This window comes from Telmatherina bonti, assembly GCF_933228915.1.
Source record: "Telmatherina bonti genome assembly, chromosome: 14".
NCBI classification, from domain to species: Eukaryota; Metazoa; Chordata; class Actinopteri; order Atheriniformes; family Telmatherinidae; genus Telmatherina; species Telmatherina bonti.
In genome coordinates this window covers 39,811,764-39,818,696 of record NC_136612.1, presented here as the reverse complement: position 1 = coordinate 39,818,696, position 6,933 = coordinate 39,811,764, and positions in this window count along the sequence as shown.

The following is a 6,933-nucleotide window of genomic DNA, read 5'->3' as shown; positions in this document are numbered from 1 at the left end:
AGGAACAGCAGCTCGTCACCCCGCCCACCTCACCGCCGGCCAGGAAACCGGGGACACCTGAGGCAAAGGAACAACGCACCAGACGAGAACCCACACACCAGTACTTACCTGCTGCCACCGAGGACATCACTCCTCCCCCCCAACCTGCAGCCGCGGAGGAAATGATCCCTCCCTCTCAGCCAGCAACCAGGAAGGACATTCCTCCTTCCTCCCACTCTGCTGAAACCAATCTGGACGACCTGCTGCAGCTCATCGACCTCACTGGGGCAGAATGTCTCCAGCCGGAAGGAGCCCCTGGACCCGGTCCCTCCCACAACCCCCCAAAACGACCCACTTACCTGTCCAAGCTGAAATCCAGCGGGCAGACCCGGCTCTTTGTAGAGAGAGCGGAACCTTCCTGCTCCCCGACCCGTCAGCATCCACCTGCGGAGCCACAACCAGCCCTGCAAAAATGCTCCCCGACCAGACACCCCAACACGCCCAGAAAGCTGCAGGACTGGAGCCTCCACATCAGCAAGAAACGCGTCATCCTGGGGGATTCGAATGTGGCCAGACTCCCCACCATCTATGCAACGGGCATCCAGATGGACGGCTTCCCAGGGGCCAAGTGGTATCATGCTGACCACCTCCTGAAAGAGGCCACCTATGACGTGGAGGTGGACACGCTGATCCTCTCTTTTGGCCTCAATAACAGGTCCCACAAGGACAAGAAAACGGCGGTGGCTGAACTGAGGAAAACCCTGAAGACAGTGCAGGAAGAATTCCCCAGGGCTCAGGTGTTTGTCCCAGTCATTAACTTTTCTAACCTCCTTCCCTACAGAGAGAGGATGATCCTGGAGCACCTGAACAGCTACATCCAGAGCCTGGACTGCCACATCCCAGCACTTCCCAGCAAATCCTTCTCCACAGAGAAGGATGACATCCACTGGACTTTTGGTACAGGTCTGGCTATGCTTAATCACTGGTCTGAATATGTAAATGGGGAATCCCCATAAGCCCGGTTAAACGGGAGGGGACTAGTAGTGTTTTTAACCTGTCTGAATGTTTCCAACCATCCTCAGCACAACTTACCTTGCTCAGTAGAGGTCTGAATTTCATCCCCACTGCGGGACACAGCAGGAACTCATGGTTTCAATGTAAGTTTGACATTGCACAGTACCACAGGAGGATCAAGCTGGCTGTACATTACAGAGGGAAGGATGAGTCTGAGCCTCAGCCTTTCACTCCCAAGTCAGATTGGGCTCCCCCTGTTGGTCAGCTTCCAGCACCTGTACGCAATCTCATAGAATCGGACATGAAATATTTTGAGGAATCCTTTAAGATAAGGCCCCTGGCACCTAACCTAGCTCCTGAAGAAGCCAAAGCTCTTAAGGAGCTTGCAAAGAACACGGATATTATTATAAAACCTGCGGATAAAGGAAGTGGCATCGTAATTTTAGATAGAGAACAATATTTAAATGAAGGATACAGACAACTTAAGGATAAAACTTATTATATGAAATTAAAACAACCCATCTATTTAGAAACTATACCTATTGTTGATAAAATAATTAATAATTTATATCTGAAAAAGTTCATTAACTTCAAACAAAAGACTTACCTGCAGGGCCCCACGGAACCGAGGGCGAGGCGTTTCTACATGCTGCCTAAAGTTCACAAGGAGCCTTGTAGGTGGTCTGTTCCCTTTAAAGTCCCTCCCGGACGTCCCATCGTATCAGATTGTAATAGTGAAACATATTATACTGCTGAATATATAGACCACTTCCTTAATCCTCTTTCCACTAAACATGATAGCTATATTAAAGATACATATGACTTTATTGATAAAATTAAACACATCCAGATACCTGAAAATTCATTTTTATTCACAATTGATATAGATAGTTTATACACAAACATTGATACAAAAGAAGGACTAGAAGCTGTAAAAAGAATTTTTCAAAAATATCCAAACCAAAAGAGACCAGACGAGGAACTGCTGCAGCTGCTGGAAATCAACCTGACCAGGAATGACTTTGAATTTAATGGGGAGTTTTACCTGCAAATAAAGGGAACGGCGATGGGGAAGAAGTTTGCTCCAGCCTACGCCAACATATTTATGGCGGGCTGGGAGACTTCTGCCCTCCAGAGTTGTGAAAAGAAGCCTCTCTTCTATTACAGGTTCCTGGATGACATCTGGGGGGTGTGGCCACACTCGGAGCAGGACTTTGAGGTCTTCCTGGGCACCCTTAATAACCACAATGCATCCATCTCACTAAAATCCACTCAACACGCACACTCCATTGATTTTCTGGATACAACCACTTATAAAGGACCAAATTTCCCACAAACACATAAACTGGACGTTAAAGTCTATTTTAAACCCACAGACACCCATGCACTCCTCCACAAACACAGCTTCCATCCCAAACACACATTTGCTGGCCTGGTCAAGTCACAACTGCTCAGATTCCACAGAATCTGCACACAGCAGAGTGACTTTGTTGCAGCCACAAGAGTGCTGTTTCGGGCTTTGTCCAGCAGGGGGTACTCTCGCTCTTTCCTTAGAGGGAGCCTGAAGTCCTTCCTGCAGACAAGGCCCAGTAATGTCACCCCAATCTTACCTCTGGTCATCACATATTCTCCCCCCACAGTGCAACTCGTCCGGGTGCTCAGGAACAACTTCACGGTCCTGCTCCAGGAGAACGACATCCTGAAAGACCACCAGATGATAGGTGCTTTCAGGAAAAACCACAATCTGAAGGATTACCTGGTTAGAGCAAAGATAAAACCTGTACAGGAACCAAAAAAGATAAGACACTCAGGTCAATTTTTTCAACACCGGGAATGGATATGCAGTTTCCATAATAAAAATGTGTTTTTAAATAACTGCAGAGGTAATCCTCATTCTAAGAACTGTGTTTACATGATTACCTGTAAGGTGTGTGGCCTCCAGTATGTGGGTGAGACTGGGAACACCTTACTAGTAAGGTTTACCCAGCACAGACACAACATACTGAAGGAGAAGAATACACATACTTACCTGGTTGAGCACTTTCTGGCTCATGGATGGGATGCTGTCAGTGCTACGGTGATCCAGTGTAACCCCAGATGGACGGTCCCTCAGAGGAGAAAGGCTGAAAGAATGTGGATAGCAAAATTAGAAACCATGCATCCTAAAGGCCTAAATGAGAAGTACTAGTACTAAACAAAATACTTACCTTACATACTTACCTGTGGGAGAACAAAAGACCTGCCTATGAATAAATAGATATTTTAGAATAAACTAATATTAATTACATATCCTAATATAATCTGTCACTGGTTTAATAACTAACCATAACTAGTTGCTGGTCTAGTACCTAACCCTAACCTCACTGACCTTATACCTAACCCTAACCTGTCACTGACCTTATACCTAACCCTAACCCACTGACCTCTTACCTAACCCTAACCTGTCACTGACCTTATACCTAACCCTAACCTGTCACTAACTATTTTAATTTAATTTATTTTAATTAACCCCACCCCAGGATATTAACCCTAACCTTAACCCCTAGGACTTTTCCTCTTCTCTTAATAATCTAATACCCTGACCTTGTAATTAAATCTTAACCCTAACCAGTGGAATCCTAAAACTAATAAATCTCAAATAAAAGACTAAATAATGATTATAAATAAATAAAATATCAATTAAGATAATAACAATGATTATTAATTAGGATATAAAATAAACTAAATTTTAACTCCTTCTCCTCCCCAGGGACATCCGGTCCAGGGCATGTTCACCTGGGTGGTGTGGTCACCCGGAAACAGGAGTGCGAAGGCCAGTGCATGTGTTCTACAGCCTCGGACCTTCGGTCCTCGGCTGCGGACACTTCTCCCTACTTCCTAACCCTCCTCGACCCTTATTCTCCTCCCCCAACCCTAACCCCAACCACTCCCCTCCCCTTTACCCTAACCCTAACCACTCCCCCCCTTACCCTAACCCCAACCACTCCCCTCCCCTTTACCCTAACCCTAACCACCACCCCCCTCCCCCTTACCCTAACCTTCCTCGTCCCCTGCTCCCCTCCCCCAACCCTAACCCCCCTTCCCCTCCCTTTCTTCCTAACCCTAATTATTCCCCACACTCGCCCCCCCTCTCCACTCCCAACCCTTATCCCAACTTGCTCTCCCTCCCTGACCTCAACCACTCCCCCTCCTCTTCCCTGCCCTCTCTATCTATTCATCTCTCTCCCTACTCTCATGTTTCTGACCTACCTCATGTTCCCAGGTCACGCTCGTCTATCGACCCCACCTCTCCCACTGCTCTCCCCAGACAAGAGACACACCCCTTCCCTATACAACTCGGTTTATCATCCAGACCTCTCCCCTTCATCAGCACCTTTTCTTGCAGATTCACCCCTCTTTACAAGACCATCAAATCCAATTTTCAGAAATTAAAGCTCACATATCCCCCATTTCATAATCATCGGTTCATCGCAGCTTACAGAAGAAATCCCAACCTTAGGGATATCTTAGTTCATTCAGCTTTCACAGATCACAGACGCATTCATCACGAATACAATCAGTTCTACACCTCACGTAAATTCATCACTAATCACCACAGTGGCAAAAGTCTCCCCATAACAGCTGCCTACACATTGCTTTCCAGGAACATAGTTTATGCCATTACCTGCACAGCCTGCAATAAACTTTACATTGGCGAAACCCAACATTCGATACTCATCCGTCTTAAACAACACCTCTATAACATTAGGGAAGGTAGACTGTCCACCCCCCTGGTAAATCACTTTCAATCTCACCCCATACAATACCTCACAATCTCTGGACTGGAATCCAATGATAGATGGACTACCAGACAGCGTAAAAGAGCAGAAAGACATTGGATTCATACACTGGTTACACTCACCCCATATGGCCTCAACATGGCCCCCTAATAACCCCAATAACTCCTTTTTTTTTTTTTTTTTTTTTTTTTTTCATAAGCAAATTTTCCCTTTATGTTACAGCATTCCATGTTCTAACATCTTTCAGAAACATTCTCTGGGGTTGGCATCGCTCGCCGCACTGAGGAATCGAACTGTTCCCTCTTGCGCGGCGGGCAGATGTCAACCCCTTTTTGCCAATCACACTGTTGATCTGCACACACCCAACCTGGTATTCATTGTTCCCCTTGTCCCCTTTTTTTTTTTTTTTTTTTTTTTTTTTTTTTTTTTTCCCAAAAACAATTTCCCTATTTCCTCCATAAAAACATTCACTTTTTTCAGTTCTCTGGGACTGGCGTTGCCAGCCACACTGGGGAGTCGAACCGCTCCCAGCCGTGTGGCTGGCGGATGTCGGCCCCACTTTGCCACCGGATTGGGTGTATCTGTGTCATCTGTTGGCACGGATGCACCCAGTTTGGTATTCATTGTCTCCTTCTTTTATCCCCTTTTTTTTTTTTTTTTTTTTTCTCTCAATAATCAGCTATTTCTCATTTTTACACAACTGAAAATAACCTCCAAGTCAGTAGGCCAGCGCAAAAAACCATAATTGTGGTGACCCTAAACCCCAACCCCAACCCAGCCCGTGCCACTGACTTGGACCCGGTTTTGATCACAACTCATCATTTTCCATAAAATCAGTTTCACTTTTATTGTCCCTGATCCCTCTAGTGCTTCGGTTTCCCCCCCCCCCCCCTTTTTGATCTTTGTTGTGGAGGCCTCTCGCTTATAGTTTTTTTTGTTTACTCTAGGAATTTGTTTTGTGTCTGGGATGGGCGTCCCTGGCTGCACCAGGGTATCGAAACAGTTCCCCTGGCTCCGCTGTTGGACGCCCTCCCCACGACACCACCAACACTGTTGAGCTGCTCACACGGACTTATTCACCACCTCCTCTCTTTCTTCCTTTCCCCCCCCTTTTTTTTTTTTTTTTTTTTTTTTTTTTTTTTTTTTTTTTTTTTTTTTTCTCTGCCAACCAATCCCTCCCCATCATTTTCCCTCCAAAATTTGAATCTGATCAATTATCCTATAGCCTTTCATCCTCAACCCCTGCCCCTCCCGGGAATTCCTTCTCCTCCAATCATTCTGGAGTGGGGACGGGTCATGGGGACATGGCCCTTCCCCACTCTAGACACCATATATATCAGTCACTGAGGCCAGCGATCCCCTTATACCTCTGATGAAGCAGCACCCCTGCGAAACGTCAGGTTTTACACTGCTCTACTGGACCCTCACCCTTGGTATTTTTTTAAAAAGTTTTTAGTGTGCCTAGTCACACACTTGTTTTAAATGTTTTTATAGCCCTTGTTGGTTTTATTCGGTTTTTATTGTTTTTGACTAATAAAGCTAGTTTTTAATCGTTGGTGGGGCCTGGCCTCCTGGGCCCTCTCAGCCTCCCTGGCTCCGTTTTTAACATCACTCTCAGGCTCCAACTAATTTTACTAAACCCTGTTGAGTACTAGCCAACTGCCGAAGCCTACGACCATCTCTTCGACAACCTGCTATGCCGAGCCTTGAGGAGGGGGACGACAGACCCACGCATCGCTAAGGTAGGCCACCCCACACAGCGATTAACATGATTTCTTCTAGGACCAAGGCGGGGCAGCTGAGCAGTGGGGGGATGACTGCATGGCCTCAGCCACACAAATCACTTTCACAATGCGAACCACTGCTACCACCACCTCCATTGATGTCCCTACAGATAAACCCCCATTCACACCCCATTACACAAAATGGACGCCATCAGATAGCAACTCATTACCATAGACGACAGAATCCATCACAGCAATTGAGACAGACTCCACACACCCCCTACCAAGCATCTGACCCAGCTACACGCAACATTAGTAAAAAATACTTCAAACTCATACAGGCAGTTCATCACAAACACATAGCAGACACCTCAATTACCTCCCAAACTTTTCCCGCTGGCATGATGCGTCAGGTTAACAGACTCACAGACTTCATC